General features: G+C 42.8%; 1 long non-coding RNA gene across 1 annotated transcript; it reads right to left on the reverse strand.

Moving 5' to 3' along the window:
- Positions 1-1,264: 1,264 nt before the first annotated feature.
- On the reverse strand, positions 1,265-17,578 carry LOC118496532. The gene is made up of 3 exons (XR_004899098.1): positions 17,568-17,578; positions 1,617-1,633; positions 1,265-1,586 (listed from the first exon to the last, which is right to left on the reverse strand). It is a non-coding gene; the product is annotated as an uncharacterized LOC118496532 (long non-coding RNA).
- Positions 17,579-19,402: the final 1,824 nt, after the last annotated feature.

Genomic DNA, 19,402 nt, shown 5'->3' on the forward strand with positions numbered 1-19,402 from the left:
TACAGAACATGGAAGAGATAGGGGAATGAGGAGAAGTAGAGGAGATTAGGGGGAGACGGGGACACCAATTCAGAGAGGTATTACACACACACACACACACACACACACACACACACACACACACACACACACACAGGGGAGTTCGTTTGGATCGATTTTGAGAATGGAGACCATAAGTGTTGCCACTGTAATTAATGAAAATTGTTGTTGATGATTGTTACTGTCAGTTTGGTTTTTGTATGCAGCTTAGAGACAGTCTCGAAACTAGATCTGGGTCACACTGCCATAGTCTACTCATTAAACCTATTCAGCTCCCTTGCTGTGCCATCAGCTGTTTATTCAGCAATTGAGATAGTGCGGCTGTTTTCTTCTCTTGACTTCAGACGCTCCTCTCAAATTCAGACGCTCATCACCAAGACTGAAAGACCCCTATGTTGAATTGGGAGAGGGATAACGGTAGGGAGCTAATAGATAGAGAAACAGAGAGAATGAACTAACTAAGAGAGAGAGAGAAAAGGAAGGGGGGATGCAAGGAAACTGTGTCTTTGTGCTGTTGTTTACAAACACTGTTTATTAAGTTAATGACCTCTTTTGCATAATTACAGTCATATACAGTTTGTGCTGAATCCAAAACTCAGGAGAGTTTCTGTTCTAAACATAGGCTCAACCAAAGAATGTGTCTGTGTTTGTCACTAAGAGAATGCACAAGTTTTATGGAGTGAAATAATTAAGGATGCAGACAGATGTGCACAGCTGAATTTATCCATGTGTGATAGGAGGTTACGGCATTGCATCGCAGCTAAGGCACTCTGGCTTTGTCGTACTGCAGGTTTACCAAAGCTTACATGCACCTCCTCAAAAATGTAAAAAGGGGCAACATAGATACCATTTGGAGACCACAAGATCTGTGAATTCTCAACTTGGGCTGCTTATGTTTTCGCCTACAGTACATGTTACTGAAACTGGTGTCATAGTATCTACAGTGGGGCTCGAAAGTTTGGGCACCCCAGGTAAAAATTTGTATTAATGTGCATAAAGAAGCCAAGAAAAGATGGAAAAATCTCCAAAAGGCATCAAATGACAGATTAGACATTCTTATAATATGTCAAAAAAGTCAGATTTTATTTCCATCATTTACACTTTCAAAATAACAGAAAACAAAAAAATGGCGTCTGCAAAAGAGTCTTTCAATTCTTGTTTGAGGTATCACGCACTGCTCTTTTAAGGTCTATCCATAGATTTTCAATTATGTTGAGGTCAGGAGATTGTGAAGACCATGACAAAACCTTCAGTTTACGCCTCTTGATGTAATCCACTGTGGATTTTGAGGTGTGTTTAGGATCATTATCCATTTGTAGAAGCCATCCTCTCTTTAACTTCAGCTTTTTCACAGATGGCATCAAGTTAACATCCAAAATTTGCTGAAATTTGATTGAATCCATTTTTCCTTCTACTCGTGAAATGTTCCCTGTGCCACTGGCTGCAATACAACCCCAAAGCATGATTGATCCACCCCCATGCTTAACAGCTGGACAGAGGTTCTTTTCATTAAATTCTGTGCCCTTTCTTCTCCAAACGTACCTTTGCTCATTCCGGCCAAAAAGTTCTATTTTAACCTCATCAGTCCACAGAACTTGTTTCCGCAATGCATCAGGCTTGTCTATATGTTCATTTGCAAACTTCAAACGCTGATTTTTGTGGTGAGGACGTAGAAGACGTTTTCTTCTGATGACTCTTCCATGAAGACCATATTTGTACAAGTATCTCTTTATAGTGGAATGGTGTACCACAACTCCAGTGTCTGCCAGATCTTTCTGGATGGATCGTGCAGTCAAACGTGGGTTTTGACTTGCTTTTCTCACAATCCTGCGAGCTGTTCTGTCTGATATTTTTCTTGGTCTTTCAGATCTTGCTTTAACTTCCACTGTTCCTGATGACTGCCATTTCTTAATTACATTCCGAACAGAGGATATTGGCATCTGAAAACGCTTTGCTATCTTCTTATAGCCTTCTCCTGCTTTGTGAGCGTCAACTATTTTCAGTTTCAGTTTTCTAGACAACTGCTTAGAAGAACCCATGGTGCTGATTGTTGGGGCAAGGTCAGATGAGTCTGGGCATTTAAAACCTTTGAGATTGACATCACCTGGTCTTTCCAGACGATGATTGAGAACAATCCATGACACTGTCAGGTCTCAGCTTTCCAAAGGGGGCGGTGCATGCTATAAACTCTGCAGGGTGCCCAAACTTTTGCAGACGCCATTTTTTTGTTTTCTGTTATTTTGAAAGTGTAAATGATGGAAATAAAATCAAACTTTTTTTGACATATTATAAGAATGTCTAATCTGTCATTTGTGCCTTTTGGAGATTTTTCCATCTTTTCTTGGCTTCTTTATGCACATTAATACAAATTTTTACCTGGGGTGCCCAAACTTTGGAGCCCCACTGTAGCAGAGCAATATCATGGGTCAGAGGGTTGTGTTTAAAAATGTGTTTACATTTCCGTAGAATGTGGTTAAGGTCCAATTTATTCATTTCTACCTTTTCCTCTTCCTCATCTAACAACACACTTGAGGGAAGTGTGGGTGGTATCTCTTTACAGCTCCGTATTGCACTTTTAGTCGCACGATCCAATAAAATCTGAAGAATCTGATTTCATTCCTCTTTGTAAATATACCCCACCCACATAATTCATTTCAATTGTAAATATGTCACATTAGGTAACCTAAAGACATGTTTTACTGTGACTTTAAAGAGTTAACTCTGAACAAGAAAGCACACATACAGACAGGTGTACACATACATATCCACACACACCTTGTTGAATATATTACACGCTTGCACCTATAAGAAAAGGAGCATGCAAAATCATACACACTTGAGTACCCCTAAATGAACACTCGTAGCTCTCCATGCAGACTAATGAATACATTCCACAACACTTTAGAGTCACTGCAGATAATGAAGTCTATTTGCATAATTAAAGGGGATGAATCAAAAGGTAATTTACAGTACCCTCTTGTCCCCTGCTAAAACGTAGGATGAAAAGAAGGAAGGGAAGGAGGGTGGGAGGTGTTGCATACACTTAGGTCCTCACCCCAGGGAGCCTTTTTGAAGTTGTAAGTAAGGTGGGGTTTTTAAAACAGGCATTAGTAGAAAATGAACCTTTGTACCTCCGTGTGTCACACTTAATATCGATGGCATCACCTTAGGAGTATTGTCTCTCTCACTCACACACACACACACACACACAAACACACACACACACACACACACACACACACACACACACACACACAACTCTGTGGAAGCAGGGGGTGCAATTCTTGAAACGCATGAACACAAAAACAGTTCACCATTTTTTCCTTCAATCAATTTTCCGACCTTTCCACCTACCTCTTCCCTCATTTCTCTCTCCATCCATCCATTTCTCCATCCATCCCCCTCCAAAGCCTCCAGTCAGCAGTCAGCTATAGAATTCCATTACAGTCTAGTGATGCAGCACTTCAAAGGAGGGAGAGTTGCATATGTGTGTAACTATGGAGTGTGTACATGTGCAATACAGTGTAAGTGAGAGATTCTTTTTTGCTATGTGCAGGGAATCTCATCATCAGGCACACAACAGTGATGTCCCCAGCCAATATTTATCCTGCAGTGTGTGCAAACTGTTTCTTTTTTTTTTTTTAAATCTGGAATGTGCTGTAAGCAACTTGGGTTTTGCTCAATAGTGTGATATCCTGCAACGGTGTTTGTTTGTTAGCAGCAGCAGTAGTAGGAATATCTCCATACAAATATTTGCAAATTGTAGGTAAATTACCAATCAAATTACCAAAGATAACCAATTGCCTGTACCTCTGCTGCATTCTATTATGTAGCATTTGTCAGCTTTCCCTCCATGTGCTTTACATTTTTGTTTTTTTATTATAATGGGCTCTCAGATGGGGGAGAACTGAGATCTGGCATCAGTGTGGTGAAGCAGCTCCCACTAGTCATTTTTTATTCAAACACTCTGTTTCAATTAGCCTTTTCTGCATCTTATTTTTACTGTTATCTAAAAGTCATAAACGTTTTGAAATTTTGTCCATGAAAATGTGTGAGAACACTGTAATAACAAGGACAGGGTTTGTCTGAAATCTTTATGGTAGCTCTCTCTCTCCCAAACTACAAATAACAAGACTTAGAAGTCTAGAGTGGTGTGAAAATTGATATAGAATACATCTCCCTCTTTATCCTTTAACGTGCACCAGTGTTAATTGACCAGATGTTAACTGTGAGTTAGACAACATTTGCCTCGCACTGCTTCAGACTGTGTTAGTGATACAAACAGCCTATGAAGCAGACACATACTTACTGAAACTACAAATTTAACGGTAGCATTCCGATATGTTACTCACAGAGGAAAGTCATTAACGTTGTAGTAATTGCGAACAGCTGCAGACAGCGAGCTTAGAGAATACAAAACGGCACAGACAACGGCAACAGAATCTAACCACATCAACTGAAAAGCATTCATCTTATAAGAAATAAAAAGCATAGTTTCATCTCCAATGGAGTTCCCTTCTCTTCAATTAGATTGGTCCTGCATTTCCGCTGGTAAATAATTCACAGGCAGAACCATCAACAGACAGGCATGGCAGTATAAATGTTTTAGTGTGTGCGTGGGGAGGGCAGTGAGTGACGTTGGAGATGATGGTGTGGTGTCTAACGATGGAAATAGTTTTTAGCTATGTTCCCTGTGCTTTTAAACATCCCCTGCTCCGTCTGTCGTCCTGTTTCTCCCTGTGATGGACTAAATGAGGTAGATGAGGTTCTCTTTCCATGTTTTCCAGAATGTAAATGGCAGAACTCAGCTCCAATGAATGTCAACTAAAAAGAGCAGAAAAAAGGCGGTCGAAAATAGCTGCATCGTGAGTTGGACATCTGTTTTCTTTACATTTTCACAGACCTTATGTCAGAAGCACCTTTTTTGTATGTGCGTGTGTAAACAGATGTTGGTGAGAGACAAGATGGCCTGATTTAATGACTTGCTGGAGCGTTATTATGGATCCCACGCAACTTATAGGCTTCTACGAAGCAGCCCGATTGGTTGGGGTAAGGCATTGACCTCGAGTAGTTAAGGTTAGGATAGCCGACTGGTCAGGGGATAGGAACTGAACAAATTGGGTTCCGTTACCTTGCATAAGCATGGACGCCTAGCCAATAGTAGCGTGTGAATGCTATTGAAGGGCAGGTCTTGCCTAGAAGTTGCGTGGGCTCCATAATAATGCCTTGCTGAACAGAATAACTGTGAGGTAGGGAATAACTATAGTTATACAGTAGAGGGCTGGGCCATATGGCAAAACAATTACAATATATACAGTATAATACTGTATATCATGATATGAATGAAGTATCTCTCTATAGCTTTAGACAATCCAAAGCTTAAAATCCCCTAGTAAGAGACAAAAAAAGAGCTGTAAACAGGAAAAAACATCCTGTCTTTATTGCCCCAGGTTTTCAGCTTTGTTAACAGTACACATCTGTTTTGTGTAGGACACTAAGTAGCAGAATCCTGTGGACACAAAACAGACTCAGGTCTCTCCTTTTCTTTGTATTTGGAATTTTAGTTTTGATTAATTTTGTGCTGTCAGATTAGTTGTGTGAATGTCAAATTGAACAAATTAGTGGTAAAAAAATATGAACTAAATGATCAAAAATCTATAGAATATCAGTCCAAAACAATTTAATTGCTAAAGTCATTTATCAAGCAAAAATGCTGAACATGTGCCAGTTCCAGCTTCTTTCCTTATTATGAATGTTTCTTGTTCTGGAACATTTTATAAACAAAACAGTTCATCGATCAATTGAAAAAGTAATTTAAGTATCAATCAATCATGAAAATGATCATATGCTGCAGCCCTAGATCAAATCATATTCAAGCAGACAAAAGTCTTTCATCATGAATGCTGCATGCTTCAGTCAAGCAGCACAAAACACAGAGAACTAGGAGATAGTGAGAAACTAAAACCGTGAGCAAAGATGGCTGAGCAAATGCTGCTCTACTTCTGTGACCAGAAGGCAGAGCAAGCCAGACCAGGGTTTGGCTGTAAACGGGGTCTGATTCATGCATTGACAGGAACAACATTAGCCGACACCATTCTTGTCGTCTGTAGCCATAGGAACCTCAAAAGGGGAAGTTTTCTGAAGTTTGCAAGGAAACACAGATGTAGGTTTGGCAACTAGATGACTAGATCTGCACAGACACCACGGTGTAGGAAAATAAACAAGTTCTTTGTACACATTTACATCTTTTAAAATCACTACCTCAGAATTATTATTTGCTACAGCTCTGATTACAGTACTCATAAGCTCCATATATTTCTATCATTACATACCTCAGCTCTCTATCACAGTGAAGGAAAACAATGTAAATATGGTGACCTCGCACAGCATAGTTTCATATTCAGACATTAAACAAGACAAACCTTCCCATCTTTGTTCATATCACAAAATGAAGGAAGTAATACAAACACAGTTACTGTGGGTAGCCTGCTCCTCAGCTCTGCTTGAGGCTAGCAGCTAAAGGCTAAATTAGTTGCTACTAGCATAACACTCCCCAACCCCGGACGAACTTTCTGCTTTTGAGTTGCATTGTGGGTAAAGTAGGCGCCAGATTTTGACAAGGAAGAAGAATGCGTGGAATTAACAAGAAATATGATATCTCTGGTTCTGTCCCATCAATATTCATTGTGAGCATAACTATGTTATAGGAGTGCAGTGCTAATCAGTGGAGTACTCTTTCAAAGCATGATAGGGCCTCATCAAGTACGATACATCCATCTAGTGGAACAGTGGTACTATCTGCAGGAAAAATCAGGACCTGATCTACCAATAAAAAAGAAAAAACTATGCCATAGGTATCTATGGTGGGACTCCTGTTAACTTCTTGCATCAACCATGAATCTGGCTTTACATTACATCACATTTGTCCCACCATCCACTCAAAATGAAGGGTGGTGCATATAAGGAAAAATTGGTAGAATTAGGGGTTGGAACATTACCTAAACTAGCTTAATATGTGCCAAAATTAAATGTAAAAACCGCAACAAATTATGAATTTTACTGAATATGGATGAGGGATGCAATATATAGTTTATAGAGTTTATACTTTGACTCAGAATTACTGCAACATGTCAGTGCAGAACCCAAAATAATACTGGATAGATAAATTACTAGATAGAAAAGTGTACAACCAATGTACTGCATGAACATTACATGATGTGTGTATATTGCTGGTAAAATGTGTGTGTCATTTTACTTTGTATTGACTTTGTACCCAACCATGATCAATATCTGTGCTCTGCAGCCTGACTGACACCTGCCCAGTGCTCTGGCTGTTTGAGACACAGCTATTTGTTTCAGCTGACAGGAGCCCAGGGCAGCGGAGACAGAGTGAAAAAAGAGAAAGGAAATAGAACAGAAAATGAAAAGACAAAGGACAGAGAGGAAGTGAGGAAAGGACAGGGAGATTTCACTCACATCAGACACAAAATTCACACATTGACCCATGATTCGTGCAAAGTGAGGTTGACTAAAATAATCTAAAAAGAAAATTGTATCAGCCTGCTCCAAAAGTGTGCAGCGATACTACATTTTTAACTCCACTCTGTCGTAGCTCTTTTTCTTTATCACAGAGCACAACCAGACTCTCAGACAGGCAGATAGTAAAGTCAGTCTGTGTATCGATGCAGCGTAATTAGAACAGACAGTTAACGGGCTAGAGTTTGATTAGTCAGAAGGATGAGATGGAGGCACAAATGGCTGCAATTTCCCATTTTCTCCCCATGAATTCAACATCTTTATGCCTGGTATTAAAAGAATAATACTATAACAGACTATGAAAAAAGATTTTAGTCATTTTTAATTGCATTGCCGTAAGTTATAATTATGGCTACCTACCATAGCTTTTTAAGATTTAAGGCGGGATGTGTTTAAAGTAAATTTTCCAAACATTAATTGTGACAGAAGGTTCAGTTTAGACAGTATGAGCTTAATTGTATTTTTTTTTCTTCATGTAAAAAAAAACAGCAGTTAATCATGAAGGATAGGTCCTTGAGTGTGTTAGTTACGGTCAGTGTGTAGATCGAAGACATTGATCGGAACAGCTATCTCACCTCGCTGCACGTCAGCTGCCTGTCAAATGGAGATGGAAAGTATCTGATACAGTGCTGAATGAATGAATGAGTTTAACACAGACACACACACACACACACACACACATGTACATGCTCAAGAGACAAAAGGACGCTCAGTCGTGCACACTTCTTCAATCACCTCTTGCGCCTACTTGTCATCTTTCACATGTAATTATTTTCTACAGAGGACACACAGAACAGTGCCGTTTACCTCCTGTGTATTTATGTCATATAACACTGTATGTGTGTGTGGTTGCTGCCTTTATCTTTGTTCCTTATTGGCCTCATCCTCATTTTGTTGACATCTCATTTTCACCCATCACTTTTCCCCTCGCTGATTGAACACAGCTGTCAGACGTGCTGCTCAACGTTTTACATAAACATTTGTCCTTCATATGTTGCCTATGTGAGTGCAGCAACCTTGAGATGAAGAACTTTCTGTCCTTTCCTACTCTCACACAAAACATTCACAGACATAGTCGCACGCACAAACATATACACACAAACACAAACTCACAAGCATCTGTCTGCCTTCTCCCTCTCAACTTGTGATGTGTGCAGCTTAAACCCTGGGGGTGGTAGGTGAGGTGTCAGCAGTGATCTGATAGCGCTGAGGTGGTCCAAATGCATGATTCCTCTTAAGCCTCTCACTGCATCCTACTTGAAAATCCCTCCCTATGTTGTCCCTGCAGCTGTGGAGGATGAGCGTATAGTATCCAGTATTATGATTTTTTTGTTTTGTTTTACTTTTAAGTAATTTAGCAATTTGTGGCTAGCTGGCATAACTTGAAACTTTAAATACAGCAGTTGAACTGGAGGACCTTGTGGAAATAAGTTTTAAAAAACATCAAGTAATTCTAATTATCATTCTCGCTGGGACATTATTGCCCAGGTTGGCCAGAGTCTGCAGCCACATAGGCTTAAAGAATGCTTAAGATGTTACAATTGGGAACAGAGAGGTAGCCTATCAGGCGAACCCTGAGATGCCGCCGCAGCAAGTTTTAATGAAGAGGTAATCATGCAGAAAATACAGATGAGTAATCACTGATTAATAACTACATGTTTTACAAGGAGGTCAGAGATTGGTGAGGCTACAGTGGATCCCTCAGATTAACTGCTTTGATTGGTTCGGTAAAAACCTGGCCGGCCAAGTGTGCAATGACTGGAGTTAGATAAATGGGCTCATAACTTCCCTGAAGTTCCTTTTTTCTCCACCCTCCCAACCCCTTTTCTTCATTTGTATGCAAAGTCCAATCCCTTAGGCTCCCTTTCCTTCTCTTTAATTTTCAGCCATCTTTTTTTAATCAATTTTCTTTTATCTCGGGGAAGTTATTTTAATACTCCTACATCTTATTTCATTCTCAGCAAGACTGTGTGGGGATATCAATTATTCAATGGAGTGGGAGCTGAGGAATATGTTAATATTGATTAAGCTTTCGCCACACCTAAGAAGATTACACTCTCTTATCACTATGCTAGAGTGCTGCATTAGCCAGGCAAATTAAAGGACACATAGATACACTGTGTTAGAAATACAGTGATGTAAGAACATGTGTATGTCTTCCATGTTTGGATCAGAGATTAAAAGCCTATTTACGCTACACGACAAGCAGTCAAAAGAAGACATGTCCTGCATTTGTAATGACTTATACAATGCTTTGATGCTTAACCCCTTAATTGCACCAAAGACATAAATTTACAGATTAGCCTCGGAGCCAAAGGAAGTTAAATACGTTGCACCAGGCTGAATGAGAGATAGAATCGAGGCGGTCCTGTACGCCATCCAGTTGTGCTGTGTGTCTTGGTTGATCATGTATTGTGTTGTTTTATCCCAACCATTGTGGTGTCGGTGTCCTAGCAGGTGTTTTATTGCCACGGGCTACAGCATTGGTTTTGGGCAGTGATACCGCAGATACTGTGGCATTTGTATCTCGTTTCCCCAGAGTCCTGTAGGGCAGCCAGGAGCTGTATATCTGTCAGGATACAAAGCAGCCAGTCAGAGGGCCAAGGGAAAAGGGAATAGAACAGAGGTGGGCGTTAAGGGGACAGGATGTCGTTGTGTGTTCCAACAGGGCTGTGAAATATGCAAGTGTACAGCTGAAGGAGGCTTTATAATTCAAAGAGCTGTTTGTGATTCATATAAGCAGGCATACGTGTACGAGCGTTTCCATCCACACCGACGTACAATATGTGCACACAGAACACACGAACACACACTCCGACATGAATGTAAATATGTTTACCCTTCAGCACTTTGCATCAACCCCTTCTGCCGAACCTTTTCCCACTCACTCCCCTTTCATTCTGAACAGATTTGTTCAGCCTGCACCATTTTATTTATTTAGCCCAACATGCTCTCTGTACAGAACTTTAATTTGTTCGCTTTCTCCTGACCACACATACACTTATAAACACACACACTTCGTGCATAGTGGATATTCGACTGCTCTGCTGCAGTGTAGCCTCTCTTCCAGCGTGTTTCTCCGGGCATTAGTCTGCTTAGTCATTAAATATGTGTGCATGTGTGTATTCATTTCTGTGTGTGCGCTAAATGAAGAAGCACCTGTTTTTTTCCCTTTATGGTTATTACACTAGACGGGAGAGATGTGCTATTTGATGTAAATTCAGGATTTAGGGATTATTGCTGAGAGCATCATTCTGCTGGCCGTGTTTCACCAGACTGTCTGCAGACTGTTGGCAGGTGTTGATCTGTTGTTTTCCACAAAAAGAAACAAGAGAGAAAAGGAGAGAAAAGACATGAGGAAAGGAGAAGGACATGAGAGAGACAGATAAGTAAAGATTGAGGCAGGAGGAAGGAGAGGGGAGAAGAGCCCCCTGCTCTGCATTAATTCTCTGTTTGCCAGTCAGAGCATGCTTTTTTTCCTATGAGATTAGACTGATAAAAATGCATGCGTGTGTCCACACACACGCCTCTGTGTGCATGCATGCATATGTGTGTGTGTGTGTGTGTGTGTGTGTGTGTGAGAGAGAGAGAATGTGCCTGTGCCTGTGCATACACACTCAGACCCTCCCATGTGAGATTAGGCTGATTTGTCAGTGATGCAGGAGTTCATCCATGATTAATAGCCCAGCGTGCTGGAAACAATGTTATTCTGCATTAGCTACCTGTGGGAAACCCCATACAACTGCATCTGTGTTTTGGTGTATGAGCGTGAAACAGCATGAATATCAATGCCCACATCTTGTTCCAGACGTGTTGATGTTGTAAGTATGTTGGTACACAAGTCAACTAAGTCTCAGTGCTGCTGTGTATTGTGTACTCTACAACCTTGCTGGTGTGTATTATTCATCCCACCATCCAGCTATGTGACTCTGACAAACCTCTAGGAAAACCAGAGAACATCAAAACTGTGTGCCCATCAGCTTTCAGTGAATATTGGTTTGATTTGATTCCTGCTAAGGTCACTAGATTACCATTTTCTTCACACTATCATTAAATATGTTTGCCACCTGGCTATGCTACTCTGTACTGATGTGCAAGTGGACCCACAACCCGCAGGTCAGGACAGGGGGGTTCGGGTAAGCTTAATAAAAAATATCACGGGTTGGGGTGGGTGAGTCAAAAAGTGATAAAGCAGCGTTCCAAGTAAGTTATTAATAACTTAGAGAAATATTGCGTGTATTAGTCCACCTTCCACCTCCTCTCTGTCACTCTCTGTCTAAAGCTAATCGCAAAGTGGAGATATTAGGAAAAAAATGAAAGCGGAAAAGACCTACAGGATTGTCTGTGACTAATCTTGAAACCTGTTGGCTAACGGTTGTTCCCAGGTTGCATTTGGGTTCTGCCTGCATCCAACAAAAGCCCGCTCAAACGTGTATGGTAAATAATACTTGGACTACAAATGGACCACAAACAAAAACCAGAACGCATTGATATCACCGTCTTGTCCCAATGCCTACAAATTCTGCATTCATGTGCAGATATCTGTTTGCAGAGATTAGTCTGTAACAAACTCTGCCCCATTTTATTTCCAAAGGCATTACATAAGACTTCATAAAGAGGCACTCTTTAAAAGTTTGTGTTGTCCAGAGTGTGTACATGCATGTGTGTGTGGCCAACTGATAGAGACACCAGCAGTAGATGGGATAACTATGGGAAGCAGAGTATGTGAAGCCAAGAAAAGAGGATCAATACAAAATGTACTTTGTGGAGACTGAGCTGAGAAACTCTGCAGCCAATTAAATAGAAAGATCAGAGAGAGAGAGAGAGAGAGTTGTAGTAGTAGAGCAACCCTCTGATGGTTTATTATTTTCACTATGTACAATATGTATGTATGTATGTACAACACACACTACTGTTACTGTGTGTGTGTGTGTGTGTGTGTGTGTGTGTGTGTGTGTAGCAGAGCTCATCTCTCAATTATTCTTGTGGTAGAAATACAAAGTCTTCAGATTTGTCATTCATTCATTTCATTCTCTTACGAGGAGTCTCAACTTTAATTCTTTGAGCCTGCTTTACTTACACTTAAAATGGCACAATTCTACCTTGATTTTCTCACATACACATTCAATGCACTCACACATGCAAACCTACAGTAGACACACAATGACACGCTACTGCCACAGCGAGCCATCACATCATCCACATTTCCTGAAGCAATGGCTTGACTCAAAGCCCTTTGTCAATTTTATCATGAGAGAGTATCTATCAAAACGACTAACTTCTCTCTTCAACTTCTGCTCCTTTCGGCAGAAGCATTCATTTTTCAGAGCCGGGCATGAATATTTCAGGGCTGAGTGACAGATCCAGTGAAGAATGAAAAGAGAGAAGGAGTAGGGGGGATGGAGGGGGAGGGGGGAGTCTAGGGAGGTATGGGAAATCACATTTGGTTTTGCAGATCTCATAAATGACTTAAGCCCCCCAGATTTCAATCAGACTACCTAAGTCTTCGTCATCATCGATTTTCCATCTGTGATTACTTTCTGCATTTTCCTCTCCCCTCTTGTTGGTATAATTATGATGAACCAAAAAAAACTTTGATATTGGTTGGGCCCAACTTTACTGTACCCCGGTGGGTGTGCGTGGTCAGGAATTAGTGTTGTCAAAAATATAGATTTTTATGGATGCTTTTTATTTTTTTATTTATTTTTTTTTGGGGTGGCTGTGTCTCAGAGGTAGAAAGGGTCAGCCCTCAGCCACACTCGTGACAACACTAGGCTGGGCCTAACTTTACTGTGCCCCAGTGGGTGTGCATGGGTAGGAAGTCCAAGATCTTTTATCCCACAGCTCCCATTTTATCAGCAAACTGGGATCAGCACTTCCAAACTTTCTGTGACAAGTGAAGGCATGCAAAATTGAACTTCATTCAGTTAGCGTAGTCAACAGCATGATCTAACTTCCCTCCAGTAACTTATCAGTCTAAATGCAAATTATATACTGTATTACTTAACTTAGTGTTGGGAGATTGGGTTCAAAGAGAGTGATAACCAATCATAAAAGATCTGGGAACAAGGTTAAAAAACAATCTATTTTCGAAAGTGGCAGGAAACATGTTCATGTTTCTGCCTTTGCACTTTAATTGATTTATTCCATTGCAGATATACCAGCTGTAACAGGAAAAGCATGTTCCCAAGGCAGGCAGGTGGGAAATCTGAGGAGTTGTAACCTATATTGTTGAGCTTTAACAAATACAGTCAAGGAGATAAGAGAAATACCCCCTGCCTTCTTGGAAATGGAGTTCTGATTTACAAACACACAACTGATATAAAATCCATTTCCCTGGAAATAGAGGGAATAATCTCTCCCCCTTTAATGCTGCAATGAAGGAAGCTGTGTCTGGGGGAAAGCAAATAGAATTGTTTGTAGGCTGTTGTGTAATGGTTGTGTATGTAATTTGTTAGTGTTTGTGGATACGATTGTGGGGCCCTGGAGAGTTTAAGAGATATTTGGCCCTGCAGAATCCCACAGTAGAAAACCTACTACCCATACAAACAGTTCTTTTTATATATTAGTTAAGTCTTTTGGGTCTGTGTTAACCACAGGCAGTGCCAGTGCTCCACTTTACTGGACATAAAACAGCATGAACTTCAGGGATCCACTGCATACATCTAAAGTTAACTCGGTCTAAACTACCTTTCATCAATACATTTTAAGTAGCCAATATAGCGGCATGGCTCTAAGTCAGTAAGTCAGCTAAGTCAGCTGACTTACTGAAGTCAGCTAAGTCAGTCTGATAGTATGTATCTCAACAACTATTTGATGAACTGCTATTCAATTTTGTAAAGACATGTATGGTCCCACTGGATGACTTTGGTGATCCCCTGACTTTTCCTTTAGCTCCATGTCGCTCTGGTCCAGATTCTCCTCTTACCACCCACTCCATCATCTCATAATGTATATCCAATAACTGCATGTGTTCTCTTTTGCACATGTATCCATTCATTAAATGGCCCTTTTCCTTATCTGTGTTGTGTTGCTAGTCTTGCAGGAACCCACTGCCACCACAACTACACCGGGGCAGACTCCTCCTCCTGCAGGGTGCTCCGCCAGGATCAGCTCTAGCCTCAGTCACATGCCTAGGGAGATTGTACTAAAACGTAATACAATATAAACTATACATCTCATATTCCAAACCTGTCTCCAGGAAATTATGTTTATATACTACAGTATTTATTTATTTTGCCAAATACATTCAAATGGAGATTAGTAATTTTTAGTAATAGTAATTTCGCCCTGGATTATTCTCAGTGGCAACTTTTTCTTTTTCTAATGGAAGAAGTGAAGGAAGTACGGAGGTGGCCAGGGTGATTGGTGGGCGCACAAAGCATAGTACTTAGACAGTGGAGACCGGGGGTTTGATCTTGATTTTGGTAACATATAATAAAGTAAACACATCATTTCTCGTGATTTTGACTTTTTCAAGGGTTATCAATCTTTCTCTCATCTTTAACAAGTGCTGTGAGCAGACAAGGACATACGTAGACAACACAGTCATATATAAACAGAATTCATTAAAGTACATTAAAGTTTAGTTATTGTGTGTGTTTGACCTTTTTATCTTATGAGGTAGTCTGCATTTAAAAATAGTATTATAATTGTTGTGGTTGTTGTTGTTGTTAATAGTAGTAGTAGTACTGTATCTATCCATCTCCATCCATCTTCGTCCGCTTATCCGGGGTCGGGTCACGGGGGCAGCAGCTCCAGCAGAGGACCCCAAACTTCCCTTTCCCGAGCCACATTAACCAACTCCGACTGGGGGATCCCGAGGCGTTCCCAGGCCAGGTTGGAGATATAATCCCTCCACCTAGTCCTGGGTCTTCCCCGAGGCCTCCTCCCAGCTGGACGTGCCTGGAACACCTCTCTAGGGAGGCTCCCAGGGGGCATCCTTACCAGATGCCCAAACCACCTCAACTGGCTCCTTTCGACGCAAAGGAGTAGCGGCTCTACTCTGAGCTCCTCACGGATGACTGAGCTTCTCACCTTATCTCTAAGGGAGACACCAGCCACCCTCCTGAGGAAACCCATTTTGGCCGCTTGGAACCCTGGATCTCATTCTTTTGGTCATGACCCAGCCTTCATGACCATAGGTGAGGGTAGGAACAAAAATTGACCGGTAGATCGAGAGCTTTGTCTTCTGGCTCAGCTCTCTTTTCGTCACAACGGTGCGATAAATTGAATGTAATACCGCAACCGCTGTGCCGATTCTCCGACCAATCTCCCGTTCCATTGTCCCCTCACTCGCGAACAAGACCCCAAGGTACTTGAACTCCTTCACTTGGGGTAAGGACTCATTCCCTACCTGGAGTAGGCACTCCATCGGTTTCCTGCTGAGAACCATGGCCTCAGATTTAGAGGTGCTGATCCTCATCCTAGCCGCTTTACACTCGGCTGCGAACCGATCCAGTGAGTGCTGAAGGTCGCTGGCCGATGATGCCATCAGGACCACATCATCTGCAAAGAGCAGCGATGAGATCCCCAGCCCACCGAACTGCAACCCCTCCCCACCCTGACTACGCCTCAATATCCTGTCCATAAATATTACAAACAGGATTGGTGACAAAGCGCAGCCCTAGCGGAGGCCAACCCTTACCTGAAACGAGTCCGACTTAATGCCGAGAACCCGGAGACAGCTCTCGCTTTGGTCATACAGAGATTGGATGGCCCTGAGAAGGGACCCCCTCACCCCATACTCCCGCAGCACCTCCCACAGTATTTCCCGGGGGACCCAGTCATATGCCTTTTTCCAGATCCACAAAACATGGGGACTGGTTGGGCATGCTCCTAGGCTCCCTCCAGGATCCTTGTGAGAGTAAAAAGCTGGTCCGTTGTTCCACGACCAGGACGGAATCCACATTGTTCCTCTTAAATCCGAGGTTCGACTATCGGCCGAACCCTCCTTTCCAGCACCTTGGAGTAGACTTTACCAGGGAGGCTGAGAAGTGTGATACCCCTGTAATTGGCACACACCCTCTGGTCCCCCTTTTTGAACAGGGGAACCACCACCCCTGTCTGCCACTCCTTAGGTACTGTCCCAAACTTCCACGCAATGTTGAAGAGGCGTGTCAACCAAGACAGCCCCTCCACACCCAGAGCTTTCAGCATTTCTGGACGGATCTCATCAATCCCTGGGGCTTTGCCACTGTGGAGTTGTTTGACTACCTCAGCGGCTTCCACCAGGGAAATTGACGACAATCCCCCATCATCCTCCAGCTCTGCCTCTGACATAGAGGGCGTATTAGTTGGATTTAGGAGTTCCTCAAAGTGCTCCTTCCACCGCCCTATTACCTCCTCAGTTGAGGTCAACAGCGTCCAATCCTTACTGTACACAGCTTGGATGGTTCCCCGCTTCCCCCTCCCGAGGTGGCGAACGGTTTTCCAGAAGCACCTTGGTGCCAACCAAAAGTCCTTCTCCATGTCTTCTCCGAACTTCTCTCACACCCGCTGCTTTACCTCTTTCACGGCAGAGGTTGCAGCTCTTCGGGCCCTTCGGTACCCTGCAACTGCCTCTGGAGTCCTCGGGGATAACATATCCCAGAAAGACTCCTTCTTCAGTCAGACGGCTTCCCTGACCACCAGTGTCCACCACGGTGTTCGTGGGTTACCACTCCTTGAGGCATCTAAGACCCTAAAACCACAGCTCCTCGCCGCAGCTTCAGCAATGGAAACTTTGAACATCGTCCACTCGGATTCAATGCCCCCAGCCTCCACAGGGATGCAATAAAAGCTCCGCTGGAGGTGTGAGTTGAAAGTCTGTCGGACAGGGGCCTCCTCCAGACGTTCCCAATTTACCCGCACTACCCGTTTGGGCTTACCAGGTCTGTCCAGAGTCTTCCCCCACCCCCTGATCGGTTGACAGCTCTGCCCCTCTCTTCACCCGAGTGTCCAAAACATACGGCCTCAGATCAGATGAAACGATTATAAAATCGATCATTGACCTTTGGCCTAGGGTGCTCTGGTACCAAGTACACTTATGAGCATCCCTATGTTCGAACATGGTGTTCGTTATAGACAATCCATGACTAGCACAGAAGTCCAACAACAAACAACCACTCGGATTTAGATCAGGGAGGCCGTTCCTCCCAATCACACCTCTCCATGTGTCTCCATCATTGCCCACATGCGCGTTGAAGTCCCCCAGCAGAACTATGGAGTCCCCCCCTAGAGCCCTATGCAGGACTCCATTCAAGGTCTCCAAGAAGGTCGTATACTCCGAGCTTTTGTTTGGTGCATATGCACAAACAACAGTCAGAGTTTTCCCCCCCCACAACCCGTAGGCGTAGGGAGGCAACCCTCTCGTCCACCGGGGTGAACTCTAACGTAGCGGCTTGTGAGTATCTCCACACTCGCCCGGCGCCTCACACCCTGTGCAACTCCGGAGAAGAAAAGAGTCCAAGCCCTATCCAGGAGTTTGGTTCCAGAACCGAGACTGTGCGTAGAGGTAAGCCCCACCAGATCTAATTGGTAGCGCCCCACCTCCCGCACAAGTTCCGGCTCCTTCCCCCACAGAGAGGTGACGTTCCACGTCCCCAGAGCCAGCCTCTGCCGCCCGGGTCTGGTCCGTCGAGGTCCCTGACCTTCACTGCCACCCGTGTGGCAGCGCACCCGCCCCCAGTGGTTCCTCCCACAGGTGGTGGGCCCATGGGTTGGAGAGGGAGGTGCCACGTTGCTTTTTTCGGGCTGTGCCCAACCGGGCTCCGTGGCCAACCCGGCCACCAGGTGCTCGCTGACGAGCCCTCCATCTGGGCCTGGCTCCAGACAGGGGCCCCGGGCTTCCTCCGGGCAGGGTAACTTCACCTCTTCCTCGATGACTCATAGGGGTTTATGAACCATTCTTTGTCTGGCCCCTCACCTGAAACCACTTTGCCAAGGGAGACCCTACCAGGAGCACCAAGCTCCAGACAACACAGCCCTCAGGTTCATAGGAACACACAAACCTCTCCACCACGATAAGGTGATGGTTCCCGGAGAGGGTAGTACTGTAGGTCATTGTTATTGTAGTTGTTGTTGTCCATGACATGATCATACTGTCTAAGTAACATCAACAGTCAAGGCAGTTACAATGCAATTATATTGCGCATGTCGATGATGACTCATACTGTACTTTAGTCAGCCATTCTTATACATGTGACATGCTAGAAAGCCTGTAATCAGTTTATTAACTGATTAGTATTTAGCAACTTGCCACCATAACAAAGTACTTCCTACTACAGTAGGATTAGCAATTCAGTGTGATCTATCAAGCCAATTGCACAGACAGCACAAAGCCTGCAGAACCATTCAAAGATCCTATTTTCTCTGCAGAAGAGATCTCATGTGTCCACGGAGCATTAGAATTATCACTGTTATTCAGTTCTTGTCCTTTGATAGGAATGAAAGATCTGAGTGAAATAACAGCTTACAAATCAAATTAAATATCAGATGAAAGGTCCTCAGTTTGTCATTTCACAGCTATAATATCTAAAAGCATGTCTTGCTGAGCTTTGAGCACTTCAATTTAGATAAGAAAATATTTTGGTGGTTTGGATAGCTTTTCCAGTCTGCTCATTTTAAAAGATTGCTACTTTCAATGTCCACTTTTAATGAGTTCCTTGTCTAGTAATTGTATTAAATCTAAAATGTGAGCTTACTCTCTTTTTGATTTAAACTGTCAAATGTCCATGAATAGCTTATCTTTTAAACTTCTCCAGGGATGTGTACGAACATGAACTTGCATACCAGTATAGTCAAGTTCAGATCATATCTTCTGCCTTCATAATGTGTGTAGTTGCAC

This window comes from Sander lucioperca, chromosome 12 (assembly GCF_008315115.2).
Source record: "Sander lucioperca isolate FBNREF2018 chromosome 12, SLUC_FBN_1.2, whole genome shotgun sequence".
Lineage (NCBI taxonomy): Eukaryota > Metazoa > Chordata > Actinopteri > Perciformes > Percidae > Sander > Sander lucioperca.